Raw genomic sequence first — 17,500 nt, 5'->3', positions numbered from 1 at the left:
GCCGCAACACCCAGGACGCCGACTGGCCTCCCCCTCAACCCCTGGGGGCCCCCCCCTCGCGGGGGCCCCACGACCGCCACCGACGACACCGACGAGCCACAGCCGGCCCCGTGGAAACAAGTCTCCCAAGGCACCTACCGACGACCACCCCCCACACCCCACACGCACCCGCCGTGCCCAACCCTCTTCCCCCACCCCCCCGCGCACAGGGGGACACCCGAGAAGCACATCACCCAGGGACACCCGCCCGGCCACGGCGGCCAGGGGGTGACACCCACACGAGGTGAGGCCATTTCAGGTCCCCGGTTGACACGGGGGCGGGAGGGAGAGAGACATGGCACAGGCAAGGCAGGGCGGTCACCTGTTCGGGGCAGGGGGAGGGCCGGCAGCACCGGGGAAGGGCGGCAATGCACACGGGGCAAGGGCTGTGAGGCAGGGACGCGGGTGCCTGCCCAGGGAGAGGAGAAAGGACCCAGGCACGCCAGGCAAACCAGCACGGGGTCACACCACCACACACACGAGGGCAGTCCCATGACACCTGGGACACCAGGCGGCCTCAGTCGCCCCAGAGCACTCCACGACCCGGCCCCACCACCAGGGCCCCATGTGCAAAGGCTTCCCCCCCCCTGCCACGTGGGGGGGGGGCTCGTCCGCCTCATCTCACCCATCCGTCCATCTTTCCACCCTCATCTCATCCGTCCTTCACCTAGTCCACCCTCCAGGGCCTGACGCCTGGGGGAAACGCTCCTGAGCGAGGCGGCCCGAACCATGCTCGCTCACCACCTCCACACCACCAGCTGCGACCCCAGGCGAGTGCGGGAAGAACCGACAGGCGGCTCGCAGCGGGGGAGGCAGGGGCAGAGGCCGCCGGGGGACGGGGCGCATCCCCCTCCTCCACTTCCCCTTCCAAGGGGAGGGGCACCACGTGCCCACGCAGCACACAGCCCGGCGCTGGATGCCAAAACCCGGCCCGGCCCGGCGTGACCCTCCCCCAACTCGGAGGGGGGAGGTACAGGCCGCATTAGGCAAAAGAGCAGCGCTTGGCCCCCACCGCGGGGGCCAGCGCACCCCTCGCGCGAGGGCGGCTCTTGCCCACACGCTGTGGCAAGTAGCACCGGCAGCTACTGCCTTGCACACTTCAGAGGGGCGGCGGCTGGGGGGTCCAGGTACCCCAAGGCCCCCCTCTCAGATCGCTAGAGAAGGCTTTCTCACCGAGGGCGCGTCGTGCCCCCCACACCATCGTTCGCCCCTTCGGGGACCCACGGGAGTGGGAACACTCCCAAAAAGTGGGAAGTCAGAAGGGGGGGGGTCTGCGGTATGGGTAAAGCACACAGCCCATGTGAGCGTCCACGGTCAGAGCCGGGAGAGCAAGAGTCTGTGCTGCCACCAGGCTTGCCTTTCAGACTTTTCCACGTGGGTGGAGGGGTGCCACGTCCGGAAAGCCAGACGGGGACCCCCCCTTCACATCTCCCGGCCCACCGCGGTCGCTCTCACGACCACATGCAGCCTTCCCGGTCAAGGGAGAAGCATGGGGCGTGCCGCTCAAGGGCCAAGGGCTGCCCTCACTGGCACACAGTGAGGGAGACCCATGACAAGGGGTCCACCTGAGCCCCTCCCGGGGAGGGGACACAAGCTTCCCCTGCCTTACCGTCTCGACCCCCTCCCCTGAGCTTTAGGAAGCTGCTCGTGGGGCACGCCACCACCACAGTGGGGACCCGAGGGGACTCACCGCTGGGAGAGGAAAACGACACCACCGCTCGGCCTCGGGCATCTGACAGGCAACCCGGAGTACTCCAGGGGCACCACAGAGGACCAGGGGAGGCACGCTCACGCACCCGCAGGGATGCGAAGCATGGCAGCGAGGGAGGCCTCCCCCCCACTTTGGGGAGGGACCGCTCGCAAGGCACACGCCAAGGCGGCAAAGCGAGAATGCCTGCTGCGTCCCAAAGGACCCAGGCCCCCCCCCCCCGACTGACACCCGAAGGCAGCAGGGCGGGAGACCAGAGGTCAGGCTGGAGGCCGCACCCCTGCCTTCCCCCACACCACCCGCAGGTGGGGGAGGAGCAGCGAGGGGCCCGCGACAGAATGAGAGGCGCGGCCCAGCTCACCATGAGCGGCCGTCCCTCATCTGGCGCGGCTTAAGCCCAAGCCCAGGAGAGCGCCACATCACCACATCGATCAGTCCTGGCAGAGCCAGGGAAGAGCCCAGAAGAGGGGAGGGAGGGCCAGCAAAGACAATCACCACGGGGGCCTGCTTCAGCTTCACCGGCACCCCCTCCTCCTCCTCCTCCTCCCCTTCCTCTCTCAGGGGAGAGACAGCGGCTGACAACCCCGGGAGGGAGAACGCCTGACACGTGGCACGGAGCCAACAGGGTGGGGTTGTCCCAGCCGAGCCGCCGGGTGCCCGCAGCAGGGAGGCACACAGGGTAGAAGACCCCACAGGGCCACGCGCCCTGCCGCCCTCGGGTCAGCCAGAGACCGGAGGAGACACCGCAGCACGGGCCAGCTGGATGCACAAGTGAGAGCCGGCGCACAGGCCCAGGCGAGCGGCCCCCACGCGGGGTGCAAAGGGCAGGGTCAGGCCTTGGACAGCAGCCGAAAGCCCAAAGCCCCCCACGTGCATCCAGAGGCCCAAGGTCTCCAGCGACAGGCGCTGAAGAGGATCGTGTCAGCATCTACCTGGTGACAGAAAAGGCGTATTTCGGCCGCGAAAAATGTCCATGCCCAGCAGCGGGGCCCACCCACAGGACGTGGGGGTATCCCCGGAACCCCCATCCGGACACTTGTCCCCCAGCCCTGCCCTAGAGTCGCCAGACCCAGCGCTCTCAGAGCCATCTGGTCGACCCGGGGAGCGTGACCGCAAGGAAGGGACAGGGACATGAAGGAGGTGGAGCCGGCCGGCCAGCCGGGGAAGCCCTTCCCGGCTTGCCCACGCGGGCAGGTATCGGTCTGTCCGGAGCTCCAGACGGGGACTTGGCTCCCCCAAAATCCAGGACACACCATCCAGCTCAGGCCGGTCCCCACCTCCCGACCGATCGACCGACCGACAGGGAAACACTCCGAGGGCGGGGGGCGGGAAATGAGAGCGTGGGAAACGAAGTCTTGTCCAACGACCGGGACCCTACATGGGCACGCCTCAGGCCCAGGTGCACCCTTCCCGGCCACACCCGGGAGCAGGGGGCCGGCGGGGTACCGTCCACCGTCTCCGGATCCATCAGGACTTGGAAAAAAAAATGTTTCCACGGAGGCGCCTCCGACGAACGGACCCCGCGAAGGAAGGCGCCGGGGCCCGAGCCACCCTTTCCGCTCCACCCCTCACGTCTTGTGCCGGTCTAGACCTCGTGAGTACGACTCCGCACGGGCCGGCGGTAGCCATCAGTCGGGGGGCAGGCGGGGAGGGGCCCATGCCGGCATGACGACCGGGAAACAAGCGTGCCGGCCACCGAGCCTGTCGCGCCCTCCAACGCCCTCAGCGCACAACCCGGGCCGCTCCTCACTTCGGGGATGAGAGGCTGGAGGGACCGCAGGCGGGAGTCATTCACGCTCCAAAGGGCGACCCGGGACAAGGCCAGGCCACCCGAGCACAGGCAGTCCCGGGCGCCGCACACCCTCTCCCCTCGCTAGGGAGGCGGCCCGGCCCAGGCCTGGTCGGTCCCCGGGGCCGGAGCGGCAAGAGCGGATGCTGGTCGACCCGGCCAGGCGGCCCCAGAGCCTGCCTGGGGAGCGCGGTGACAGTCACTCCCTCACAGGCCTGCAGGCCCAATCTCCGGTGAGAGAGGGACACTCCCAGGCCTCTGAGCCACCGGAGCTGTCGCCGCCAGTGTCGCCAGCCTCCCGGAACTCTGACTCAGGCCGGATGGCTGAGTCACATCCCTCGCGAAGGTCCCCAAAGCTGCAGAGGGAAGGGACGATATAAAAGCGGACACTAGATGGCACGCGACAACCGCCACCAACGTCACCGGGACAGATCCGGAAGGCCGGCCGGCCGGCGGCGACACAACGACACAGCGCCGGCCACCCAAATGCCCGAGCTCTTCCCGGGGCCGAGGCGCCAGGCGTCCTGCACGACCGCGAAGCTTGCCTCGCGGAGCTGCCTCCTGGCAAGGCACTGCGTGGCGTGATGGCAGCAGATGGAAAGAGGGGGGCGGCGGCGGCGGCGGCGGCGGCGGCGGCGGCGGCGGCGGCGGGGAAGGAGCTGGGAAGAGGTTCTCGCTGTTGCCTAGAAGGAGCCGCGCTCGCTCCCCCAAGCATGTCCCTTCCTGGGCTTGGGAATTCCAGAGAGAAGCCGGCGCGGTGAGGGTGGCACTAGCGAGAGAGATCTCAGGTTCCCCTCCACCTTCTCTTCTCTCCCCCACCCCCACCCCACCTCCCTGCACGGAGCTGGAGGAGGGAGGGAGAGAGGGAGGGTGGGAGGGTAGGCGGGGACTGGCAAAAACGAAACCGGGCAAGCTCTCGGAGAACGACAACGCAGGAGTCGGTTTACCTGCCACCCTTACCGACGGAGACGGTCTGTCAAAAGCAGACAAGCAAAGCCCAGAAGCTTAGGAAGGGAGAGAAGGATACAGTCGATCCTAGGAAAGTGGAAATGAAAATCTCTCTCTGCATAGACTGAGACAAAGTCCAAAGAGAACAAATGGCTGCCTGGGGCAAATGCTCTGGTGGTCAGGTCATAGAAACATGGATTTCAGCATGACTGACCAACCACAATGGAGGGAAAGTACAACGCAACACTATGAGTGTGTGTGTGTGTTGGGGGGGGGGGGTGAACTGAAATCTCATCCAAAACAAAACAAAACAAAACAAAAAAAGGAAAACAACCCCCCCCCAAAAAAAACCCAAAAAACAACAACAGAAGAAGAAGAAGAAGAAGGAAGCCCACGACCAACAGGGTCAAGGCTCCTGCTTTCTCAACGCGGTGGCTCTGGTTGCCCCTGTGTGGTGCAGGTTCCATCTCTGCCTCAGGAAAAACTTCCACTTGCTGCCCGTGGGTGTGGCCAAAAAGTAAAACATAAAGCTGAAACGGGAGGGAGAGGGGGTGGAGAAAACCCGAAACAAACAATAAACTTTGCAAGTCTCAGGATTGCCATCCTGGGGTAGTGGAAACAAATCCGACCAGGAACCATGAGGTTGCAGGTTTGATCCCTGGCTCACTTGTTGGGTTAAGGATCTGGCATTGCCGTGAGCTGTGGTGTCCGTCACAGACGCGGCTCGGATCCCGCGTGGCTGTGCCTGTGGTGTAGGCCGGCAGGTAAGGCTCCGAATTGACCCCTAGCCTGGGAACCTCCATGTGCTGCGGGTGTGGCTCCCCCCCAAAAAAAACCAGAAAGAGAGAGAGAGAGAGAGAGAGAGAGAGAAAGAAAGAAAGAAAGAAAGAAAGAAAGAAAGAAAGAAAGAAAGAAAGAAAGAAAGAAAGAGAAAGAAAGAAAGGAAGGAAAGAGAAAGATAGAGAGAGAGAAAGAAAGAAAGAAAGAAAGAAAGAAAGAAAGAAAGAAAGAAAGAAAGAAAGAAAGAAAGAAAGAAAAAGAAAGGAGAAAGAAAGGAAGAAAGGAAGGAAGGAAAGAGAAAGAAAGAAAGAAAAGAAAAAGAAAGAGAGAGAGAGAAAAGAAAGAAAGGAAGAAAGGAAGGAAGGAAAGAAAAAGAAGGAAAAAGAAATCCATCTTGGAGTTCCCGCTGTGCCTAGGTCACAGCTGAGCCTCAAGTTCGATCCCTGGCACAGGAAAGGCAGTGCAGCAGGAAAAAAAAAAAAAAAAAAAAAAAAGAACAACTCCATCTTGCTGGTTGGGCAGGGGAGATGCAATTGCCGGATGACATTCCACAACTCTGCCAAACTGGCAAAACCACGACGCACTTAGTACAGGAGTCATTGAAGACATGGATGTGAAAGCATCTTCTTGCTATCGATTCATTTCCCACAATCCCAGGAAGAGCCATTGGAACAGGGCTCCCATTCCTGGCACGATATCTTTTCTAGGTGTGGGTGGATGCATCTTTTCTCATGGTTGTTTTCCTTTTGACCAAACTTAACTTCAGCCTCCACCATGTCATCTTTTGGGCTCTCAAGCCTGCCATGAGAATATGGTCACCAAAGTCCTCGCCCAGAGGCACCTTTGCCCAGCACCAGTGCCGCCGTCTCCCCCCACCTCCTCCTCCTCCTCCTCCTCCTCCAACCCCCGCCAAGCACCCCACCCCCCACCCCGCTTTGTATTGTTCAGCTGTCTTGCACTGGTCTCTCACACGGTGGCGGTGTGGTCCTACGCATGTCTCCCAACCACATTCAAGTGGACTTCCGGGATCATCATTTTCTGTTTCCTAACTGCACTTTCGTCGTTCTTAGGAGGTTTGCTTCCCTCCCCGCCTCCCCCCCACCCCCCGCGCGCGCGCGCGCGCCCACGCTTGGTGTTGAATCGGAGCTGCATCTGCTAGCCTGAGCCACAGCCACAGCAACGGCGGGATCCGAGCCACATCTGAGACCTTATGCCACAGCTCGCGGAAAAATGCCAGATCCTTAAACCCCTGAGCGAGGCCAGGGATCAAACCTGCCACCTCGTGATTCCTAGTCCGATTCGTTTCTGCCCCGCCATGACAGGAATTCCTTCCTGTGTTCTTTTGGGTCATGGTTGTTTCCAGCTCCACAGAATTCCTCCCCGTGCTCATGTGACATCTGGGATGTGGCGGGGGGCGGGCCGCAAGGTTTTGTTCCCCTACAGTCATGCCTTGAAAAAAGTCTTGTACAACGTTTCACAGTCCAGATCCAGAAGCTGAATCCGCAGCCGGTTCCATCTCATGAAACCGATCTCCCAGCCCAGGAAAACCAAAGGTCGTGGTTGGAGCCCGTGATAAACCCCAGGTCTGAGTCCCGAGCACTGCTGCTCAGGGAAGATTTCGAGGTGTCAGGGTCCAAGGATCCTCCTGGGCACTTGGAAATGTCTCCGATGTGTGCAGGCAGGCATGAGGATGAGAAGGGGCTAAAGAGGGGCAGAGGGTGGTGATCTCTTGTCGGTGGATGTCAAGGGTTGGCGCTTCCTTTTGTGGATCTCCCGGAAAAGTCAAATGTGGGAGAAAAACTGGACCCGTGAGTTCGAGGAGAGGGATGGCCAGAGAAAACCAGAAGAATTCCATCTGCCGACCATTGGGTAGGTAGGAGGGCAAAAACCGAAACCTCAAGCATGAGATGAACAGAACCACATGCTTCTAGCCATCCATAAACCCCGTAAGATAAGATCGTTTCTGCTGAGATACCCTCTCCCTCCCCCCACCCACCCAGGGCGAAGGATCCCTGGGTGGTGGCAGAGGGGTGGGCATGGAACTTCCACAGGCCCTGGGGACACACCCCACCCCACCCCCAAGAAACCCCTAGAAGCTTGGAATTCTGATGTCTGTGGTGTGATGACCATAAACACTGGCTTTTGTGCCATGTCTGCTAGAAGATATGGTTTCCATGACAAATAAAGTGATTTTTAGCAAGTTTTTCTCCACTTGAGATGTATTGAAAATACGTCTTCATTCAGGGGGAGGTAGGTGTAGGTGACAGACGTGGCCACTCAGCTCAGATCGGGTGATCTGGCAGGGCATAGCTCTGGCTGAGGTGCAGGCCAGCAGCTACAGCTCCGATTCTTCAACCCCTAGCCCAGGGAACTTCCATATCCCGAGGGTGCACTCCTAAAAAACAAAAAACAAAATGAACAACACACAAAGAGGGAGCATCTCATCGATGGCAGACCAAATTCCAATGTATATGTATATGTGTACATAGGTATGTACGTATGGATGTGTGTGTGTATGTGTATATTATCGAGAGAGAGAGAGAGAGAGAGAGAGAGAGAGAGAGGATTTTTTAGAGCCATAACTGTGGCATACGGAAGTTCCCAAACCAGGGGTCGAACCGGCATACATGGATACTAGTCGGGTTTGTTACCACTGAGCCACAACAGGAACTCCCCACATTCCAATATTTAATGAGAAAATACATTTTTGATGCTTTAGGCAACCCTGCAAACACCCTTATTTAAGTGACTGGACTTAACAAAAAGGAATCCCTAGCACCTAGTAACAGAGCAAAGATAAAGAAGCACAAGGCAGGAATTCCCGTTGTGGCTCGGTGGAAACGAACCCGACTAGCATTGACCCCTAACCTGGGAACCTACAAAATGGCACATGTGAAGCCCTAAAAGAAGACTACACACACACACACACACACACACACACACACACACACACACACACACACACACACACACACACACGGCACAGACAGATGCGAAAGGAAAAGAAAAGGAAGGAAAAAAGAAAAGGGAAGAAAGAGAGAAATGAACAGGCAGAACAAGCCATTGTGAATGATCTCTAGGGACAGGTATTTTTCTCCAAGCATAATTTTATTTTTCCCCAAGTGATACCAGACCTCTCTCTCTCTCTCTCTCACACACACACACACACACACACACACACACACACACACTCTCCCTCTCTCTCTCTCTTTGAAAAAATTTATGTATTTAGTGGAGTTCCCATTGTGACTCAGCAGGTAGGAATCTGAGTAGCATCCATGAGAGTGCTGGTTTGATCCCTGGCCTCGCTCAGTGGGTGAAAGATCTGGCATTGCCCTGAACTGTGGTGTAGGTTGCAGACACAGATCGGACCTGGTGTTGCTGTGTCTGTGGTGTAGGCCAGTGGCTCAAGCTCTGATTCCCTAGCCTGGGAACCTCCGTGTGCCGTGAGTGCCACCCGAAGAAAGCAAGGGGAAAAAAAAAAAAAAAAGAAACATAAAAACCTGGATTGGGGAGATCCCATTGTGGCTCATTGGTAACAAAGCTGAGGAGCACCCACGAGGATGCAGATTCGATCCTGGGGTGGGGGGGGGGGGTGCTGGTGCTGGTGGTGCTGAGGTGTGTGCGTGTGGGGTGATAAATAGGTTACCTCTGGCTTCTGGGGGGTGAGAGTCAGCATGCTTTTCCTGCACCTGCTGCTCCTGGGCAATTATTTAGTTTTGGTTTCTTGTTCCTTTGTTTTTGTGGTCCTGCATTGTGGTGAGTACTGGTGTAAGTGGCAGGTTCCTATTTGATCCGACATTTCTTTGGCTCTGGTGTCGGTTGACAGCCATGGTCATGACTGGTGGTGGTTGTTAAGTCTCCAGGAGTTCCACGCAACATTCTGATTGTCTTTCTTCCTTGGGCTTTGGCTGCAGCCTCCCCCCCCCCCCTCCCCCCATCATATGGAGGTTCCCGGGCTAGGGGCCGAATCAGACCTACAACTGCTGGGGTGTATGCCACAGTCACAAGCACCATCAGATCCAAGCTGCGTCTGCAACCTACACCGCAGCGCAAGGTGATGCCACCAGATCCTAAACCCACTGTGGAAGGCCTGGGATCGAACCTGCAACCTCATGGTTCCTGGTTGGATTCCTTTCCACTATTCCACGACGGGAACTCCTGGGCTTTGGCTTTTGACAGGTGGAGGGACACAGCTTTCTGAAACGGTGGGGCCAGGGCAAGGCATAGAAACATAAGATGGATGTGAGCCTGCGCCTATTCTTTTCTCGTGTGCTGGGAAGATAAGGTGGCTCTTGCCAGCTGGGATTTCATTTCCCCACAAACGATCAGGCTCTTAAGGTATCAGGCAGGGAAGAGGGAGAGTCAGAGTTCCCATTGTGGCTCAGTGGTTAATGAATCTGACTAGGAACCATGAGGTTGCAGGTTCCATCCCTGGCCTTGCTCAGTGGGTTAAGGATCCAGCATTGCCGTGAGCTGTGGTGCAGGTTGCAGACGTGGCTCAGATCCCGCGTTGCTGTGGGTCTGGTGCAGGCCAGCGGCTACAGCTCCGATTGGACCCCTGGCAGGGGAACTTCCATATGCCGCAGGAGCGGCCCTAGAAAAGGCAAAAAGCCGAAGGAAGGGGGGGGGGGGGGGACAGAAGAAGAGTGAGAATCAGGGTCGGAAGAACATGGGGAAATCGGTGCTAGGTGCCTGGGTGTGTGAGTTCACACGGAATGCTAGCCCAGACCCCTGGCCAGCCACATTTGGGGTATCTATCAACTTGACTCTCCACTCTCCAGCTCACCTGGGTGGTGCTGCCCTGCCCTGCCCTGCTCATGTAAGACCTGGCTCCTCCAGGGATGGCTTTGCACCAGAGGGAGACGGGGCAAAGTCACTGAGCTTAAGGTAATTTCTCCAAGAGAGACTCTGGGAGAAGGAGACCAGCTGGATTTCTGTGTGTTCATTTTTCTTCCTGTCTGCTTGTTTGGTGCAGGCCAGTCCATGTGCCGAGACATTCAGAAACTCTGTACTAGCTGAGACTCAGACCTTGTTCCGAAATAAGCAAAGGGACTTTGAGCTGGGATCACTCCCTGACAAGTAGCTAGCAAAGAAGTTTCCCTTAGCTCTCAGGCCCCATCCCTGCCCTCAGGCGGGTGGGTGTGGGGAGGGGGTGGGGGGGGAGGGGAGGGGCTCGTTCAGGCAGGCAGGCAAGCAGGCAGGCAGGCAGGCAGGCAGGCAGGCAGGCAGGCATGCAGGCAGGCGCTGGTTCATTAGTCCCGCACCCCCCCACTCCCGGCCCCAGCTGCCCGCCCCACCCCCCACCCCCGGCCGCCATCCCTGCTGCGCCGCCTCTCGCTTCCCAAATCGCCTGGACTCACGCCCGGGAAGGGGGGGAGGGGAGATCAGGAAGATCCAGGCCTCAGGGCCTGGGTTCAATCACTTCATTCAAATGCAGAAACTCTCCAGTCAAGTCAGAGGTGGTGACTTTTCCTGGAGCTTCTCTTTAGGGAAAGTGTTTTTTTTCCCCCCTTTCCCCAATTTCCCTACCCTCAGGCTGCCCCTCGCAGACTGCATGGAGGGGGGTGGGGGAGGATGTGTGCACGAAACTCGCCTCGTGTCAGGCCAAAGGAGCCCCCGCCATTTCCCAACCCGGGAAACCCCGCAAAACTTCTGGAGCATGTTGGCCTTGGTGTGGGAATGGACATCTTCACTTGCCATCTTCCTTTGCACGAGGAGGAGATTTTCATCTCCTGCTGTCTGGGGGCCAGAAAGGAGGGCCAGAGTGTCCCTTTTGTGTGGGCCGGTCCTTAAGTCATTTTACCTCACAGGAATCACCCACATAGGGCATGGAGACACGTTTGGGGTCCGCCTCCTCCGAGACGTCCCGGGAAACTTCACGTGTGAAAAACTGTGCTGGGGAGGTCCCATCGTGGTGCAGAAGTGGAAATAAATGCAACTAGGAACCATGAGGTGGCAGGTTCCATGCTCAGCCTCGCTCACTGGGTTACGAATCCCACGTTGCCATGAGCTGTGGGTAGAGGAGAGTGAGAAGGAGAGGGAGGGAGAGGGAGGGAGAGATCCTCCATTTCATGGAACTGGTTTCCTTGTTTTGAGATGACGTCGCTTTGGTGAAACAGTTGTCAGATGGCCTCTCAAAAGGCGGTGATGTGGATGGGCTCCCCGAACCAGGCCCACAGAAACCAAAGGAACGAAGGGGTTAATCCTTGGAGCCAGAGTTCCCTCCTCTGAAACTGAAACCAAGCTCAAGCCCCGGAGTGCTGGTGTGTTGGAGCCAGAGACATTGTTACAGCTAAAAGCTACTTTGAAATAGTCTCCGTTAGGTTATGGCTTGCCTTGGCCCACGAACTTATGACTAATGACTACTGTCGAGTCAGAGTTGTAGTGAACCTGGTGTTTTCTCTACCCTTGAAACACTCCCTAAGGATTGCGACCCCCCCCCACCCCCCGCCCCACGCCCGCCCCGTGGATGAGCAATCTTCACTCCAGAGAGAAGGTCAAAATGCCATAACCCCAAAGACACTGGAAACATTCCATGGACCACCTGACTCCAGCCTTGATGACTTTGAAATGGTCTATCCTAATCTCCTATCCAGGGAGAAGAATGCAAGCACCCTGATGCTTCTAGACAGCTCCGCCACCCCCATGCCTACCATTAAGCTAAACCTATAGAACCCCTTGCTATCCCCTCTCAAGGGAGGACACAGTTTTGAGGTCCTTAGCCTGCTGTGGCCTCCTTAGCCTGGCAAAGCAATAAAGCTGTTCTTTATGCTTCACCCCAAAACTCTGTCTCTGAGACTTAATTGGAGCTGGAGTACCAAGGCCGGTTTGGGCTGCCAACCTTTCCTGGAACTTTCAAACTGTTACATATGAAGAACGGAGCCGGTGACTCTGTGTGTGTGTGCGTGTGCGTGTGAGAGAGACACAGAGAGACAGACAGAGACAGTGAGTGAGACAGAGGGAAGAGAGAGGGAGAGGGGAAAGTCCCTTCAGTCTTTTGTTTTGTCGGTTTGTTTGTTTGTTTGTTTGTTTTGTCTTTTTGCCATTTCTTGGGCCGCTCCCATGGCATATGGAGGTTCCCAGGCTAGGGGTCGAATCGGAGCCATAGCTGCCAGCCTACGCCAGAGCCACAGCAACGTGGGATCCGAGCCGTGTCTGCGACCGACACCACAGCTCACGGCAACGCTGGATCCTTAACCCACTGAGTGAGGGCAGGGATCGAACCCGCAACCTCACGGTTCCTAGTCGGATTCGTTAACCACGGAGCCATGACGGGAACGCCCCTTCAGTCTTTTGAAAGGCCCCTCTGAGAATGCCGTCAGGTGTTGGGGCCAACTTTCCGAGGGGCTCTTAGAGAAATGAACACAGGGTGATGGTTTCACTCTCAGAGACACTCTCAGAGACCATTTCTCTGATGTGTTCATCGAGGGACTCCACTAGCTTCCGTTTTCAGGGCCTCGGGACAAGCGATACGTGTTCTCATCCACAAGGATGCCAGGTCCAAAGGGTGGGAGAAAATGGGAAACGCTCATGAAGAGAGTTGTAGCCAGAGATGGAAGGCAACTGGAAAAACTTCAGGATCCAGTCCAGTTTTCCAGCCACTGAGTTTCTGACTTCTGGAAGGATTTGGGTAGGGAGGAAAAGGTCAAGGATTCTCCATCCCTCTGACAGAGGTATAAGTTACAAAGTAGATGTACATCTTTTGAGAAAGAAACGAACAAACAAAGAAACAAACAAACAAACAATTTTTGTCCCTTTGTCTTTATCAGGAAAAGTGAAAGATGGAGAGAGGGAGGGAGGGTGGGTTGGATGGATGGATTTGGGGGGCGGGGAGAAGATTCTTAGATCCTAATGACCCAATGCTTTCTCTAGTCCTGGGCCTTTAGGTAGGTGATATATCTATATCTATATCTGTATATCTATATCTATCTGTATACACACACACACAGACACACACAGACACACGCACACACACACACACACACACACACACACACACAGACACACACACACACACACAGACACACACACGTAGTTATTTTCTGTTTCTAGGGCTGCACCCATGGCACATGGAGGTTCCCAGGCTAGGGGTCCAATCGGAGCCGTAGCCACCGGCCTACACCAGAGCCAGCACAACGCGGGATCCGAGCCCTGTCTGCGACCTACACCAGAGCTCACGGCAACACCCGATCCTGAACCCAACGAGCGAGGCCAGGGATCGAACCCGCACCCTCAGGCCTCCTAGTCGGATTCGTCCAGCCATGACGGGAACTCCTACATATGTATATAGTATGCATATAGTATATCTTTTTTTAACGCCCACGCCCCAGCCCTATGGAAGTTCCCAGACTCACGGTCGAATCAGAACTGTAGCTGCGGGCCTACCCCACCGCCACAGCAACACGGGATCCTTAACCCACCAAGCGAGGCCAGGGGAGGGATCGAACCCACATCCTCACGGATCCTAGTCGGGTTCATTACCGCTGAGCCCTGATGGGAACTGCAGGGGACATCTTCTTTTTTTTTTTTTTTTTTTTTTTTAAGATGTAAGTTTGTTGTGGTTGTTGGTTGTTGTTGTTGCTTTAGCTCGGCGTACAGTGGGCTTGCTTACAATGTTGTGTTCGTTTCAGGTGTACAGTCAAGGGGATTCAGTGATCCATCTACATCCATCTATCCCTCCGTTCTTTCTTTTTCAGCGTCTTTTCCCCTCTAGGTGATTCCAGAATATTGGGCCATTCCTTCCTTGTTGGTGGGAACACCAGCGTGAAAAAAAACCATCACGGGGGAGTTCCTGTCGTGGCACCATGGAAGCGCATCCGACGAGGAACCTTTGCAGGGAAGGGTGTGGGTTCGATCCCTGGCCTCGCTCAGGGGGGCGGTAAGGATCCGGCAGGCAGTGCCGTGAGCTGTGGTGTCGGTCGCAGACGCGGCTCGGATCCCACATGGCTGTGCCTGTGGCGTAGGCCAGCAGCCGTAGCTCCGATTCAACCCCTCGCTTGGGAACTTCCATATGCCACGAGGGCAGCCCTAAAAAGCAGAGGGGGAAAAAGAAATCATGAGGGCGGGGGAGAGGGATCCATGAGGAGGATGGGATGAACATATACACACACGAGTCTCTATCCAATAGATGACGAACAGGGACCCCTACGCCACCTTCTGGAATCCAAACGCCAAAACCACAAAGCAGAGTTCCCGCCATGGCGCAGTGGAAATGAATCCGACCAGGAACCATGAGGTTGCAGGTTCGATCCCTGTCCACCTCGCTCAGTGGGTAAAGGATCCAGTGTTGCCGTGAGCTGTGGTGTTGGTCCCAGACGCGGCTCGGACCTGGCATTCCTGTTTCTGTGGTGTAGGAGGCCAGCAGCTAAAGCCTCCGATTCGATCCGTCATCTGGGAACCTCCATATGCCGTGGGTGTGGCCCTCAAAACACACACACACACACACACACACGCACACGCACACGCACACGCACGCGCACGCACGCACGCACACGCGCACGCACGCACACACACTCTGGAACCCCCTAAATGGGAGAAAACCGGACACAGTAGTTTTTTAGGGGTCCAGTCTCTGTGACAGGTGAGGATATCAGGCTTGCATCGAGGGAGGGAAGGCTTCACCCCACGCAGAAAACACACCCACCTACCCACCGACCCACCTTCCTTCCTTCCTTCCTTCCTTCATGAGAGAACAGTTGGATGACCCATCCTAAGTGTCGGTTGAATGAAGTCTAGTTACCAGGGTTCAGAGTGGGGGAGGGAGAGGGGTAGGAAGTCTGAAGCCTCTGGCGACTCTCCGAAATGTTCTCCCCCCAGGGTGACAGAGCCGGCAGGTCAGGCACTGCCTTCTCTAGAAACCTTCCTGCCCATGTCCAAGGGGGTGTGGGGGGTTGGGGGTGTGGGGCAGGGAGTGGGTCAGGGAGCCTGGAGAAACACAGACCACCAAGCGGCCATTCTCCCGTCGCCCCGACTGTTTGTTGAATGAACATAATGGACGTGATCCAAGTCTGCCACGCCGCCGCCGCCGCCGCCGCCGCCGCCGCCACCACCACTTTCTCCATCATCTCCCCCACCCTCTTGCCTGCAGCCATCTTTGAAAAGGCTGCTGTTGTCGCTGCCTTTGCATGAAAGTGAGTGAGGACCCCTCCCTAATACGGAGTGTTTCAGTCCCTGGTGTCTCTGACAGCTCGCTCATGTATTGGTTGTGAACCATCTTGCCTTGAGGATTTGGAGGATTCGTGAACATTGCAGGAGCCATGGGAGCAGTGAAGTCCTTATCGCCAACCCGACACCCCCCCCCCCCAAATTTCGTGGCAGGGAGCACACTTTTCTTTCACCCAAGAGATTTATTTCCTGCTTTCCGAAGAGAGAAGGAAAGGAGGGTCAGAATGGTCCTCTGGTGTCTGGTGTCCTGTCCCTTTCATTGCACACACTCCTAGTGCCACTGCGGGAGGCACGTTCGGGGCGCGGGGTGGGGTGGGGGGGGACCTGCTGCACGCACCCGCCCCTCACTTTCAAATGCGAAACTCAAGGAGGATGTGAATGTCCTTCACGCCACCGATCAGGTGAACGGGATGGCTTTCTAGGGAAATCCTGGTGTTTCCTTTCACTGCCATGACGAACACCCAGAAACAACCCTGTAAGTTCATACAACTTTGTCAGTCAACTGTATTCCAATAAAATGAAAAAGCAAGACACAGACACACCCAGACACACACACCCACACGCACACACACACGCGCGCACACACACGCACCCCAACCCAGAACCAAACACCCTCTCCTGAAATGGGGGGGGCGGGCCCACCGGAGAATGAGCAAGAGAATTCCAGAGTCGGTAGGAAAGTGTCATCTGCAGCGGTGTGAGAAACCCCAAGCTCTTTTCTTCCTGTCAAGGTGAATAAACTTTGTTAATGGGAGTGGGTGCCCTCAGTGTGCCCTCCGAGAGGAAAGGCAGGGAGCATTTTCTCCCTGAAGAGCTTAGTGCTGTCATAGCACTGACGGACAGGATGAACGATCGGTGAGAGGTGGCAGCAGCAGTGGTGGCCGCCTGCACTGCCTGGGCGGATTGGAAACATAGACGAGCCACCAAGACTGCGTGTGACACCCCCGTGCCGCCCCCCCCCCCCCCCCCCCCGTCTGTACAGTGACAAGAGTCCTTTGGGGGAAAAGGGGGGGTGGGTGCTCTTCCAGTGTGTCTGTCTGCATTCATCAGGTGTGGGAGAGAAGACAGATGTTTGTTTCCACTATCGTTCGGAGGACTTGCCCAAGAGTACCACGTGCCCCCAAAAGATAGCACCGGAAGAGAGATGCACGAGGTTTCTGAATGCATGCCGTGGGTGCTCCAGGCTGCCTCCAGGCCGCCCCCTCGCCCTCCCCCTCGCCCTCCCCCTCCCCCTTGCCAGAGGCAGACGTTCCTTGAAACAGCTGGCTTTGAACTTGGGCTTCTAGAGGAAGGTTTTTCTCCTGCTTTCAAGACGGGAAGAAGAGGGTGTCCGTCTCACATCCGTCCTTTCCGGGGGGGGGGGGGGGACCCGCTTTGGTGTGCTTGTGAGGGAGAGAGACAGAGACAGACAGGGAGGGACGGAGGATAGGCAGACAGTGAGAGGCAGAATCAGAGGGAGAAAGAGGAGGAGGGGAGAGAGACAGAGAAAGTGAAACAGAGCTAGGTATAGAGGACGCTGTGGCTGGGTCGTATTCTGCGTGTTCTCAGTGAAGTCGTCCTAAGGCCTCTGGAGGTCCAGATCACTGCTTGGGGCCGGAAGTCTGTCTGCCCTTCCCTACCCATCTGAAGAGCTGTGGTTTGGGCTTTCCAGCCGGGAACCCCTCTTTCTGCCTCTTTGTCCAACACACAAGGTTCGTGGGACCCAGAAATCCCATTCTGAGAGCACCCTAGGAACAGTCCTTTCCATACGGCGCAGGAGGCCCCTGTGCCAAGAGATCCAAAGTCTGGAGCCTCTGTTCTCCCCCCCCCCCCCTTCCCTCCACGGACAAAATCTTGCCTTGTATTCCTTTTTTTCTCAGGGACTCTGAAGGACATGTATCATTGTACAACCATGGGGAAGACGCTTCCATTCCCTCTGGAATGATGGATGTGGTCGCATGTCTCAAGGAGGCTCCAATTCTTTGAGCAGGACTCCCGATGGTGCCATCCCATCGTCCCTCCCCTCCCCTCCCCTCCCCTCCCCTCCGGCTCGCTCGGTCGGTCACGGTTCCCCTCCTTTTTCCTCCCCT

The sequence above is a fragment of the Sus scrofa genome, chromosome 10 (genome assembly GCF_054392235.1).
Source record: "Sus scrofa isolate SSC_HxYL_T2T_F1_AM1 chromosome 10, Sscrofa_HxYL_maternal_Yorkshire_Landrace_v2.0, whole genome shotgun sequence".
NCBI lineage: Eukaryota > Metazoa > Chordata > Mammalia > Artiodactyla > Suidae > Sus > Sus scrofa.
This window is presented reverse-complemented; position numbering follows the sequence as displayed.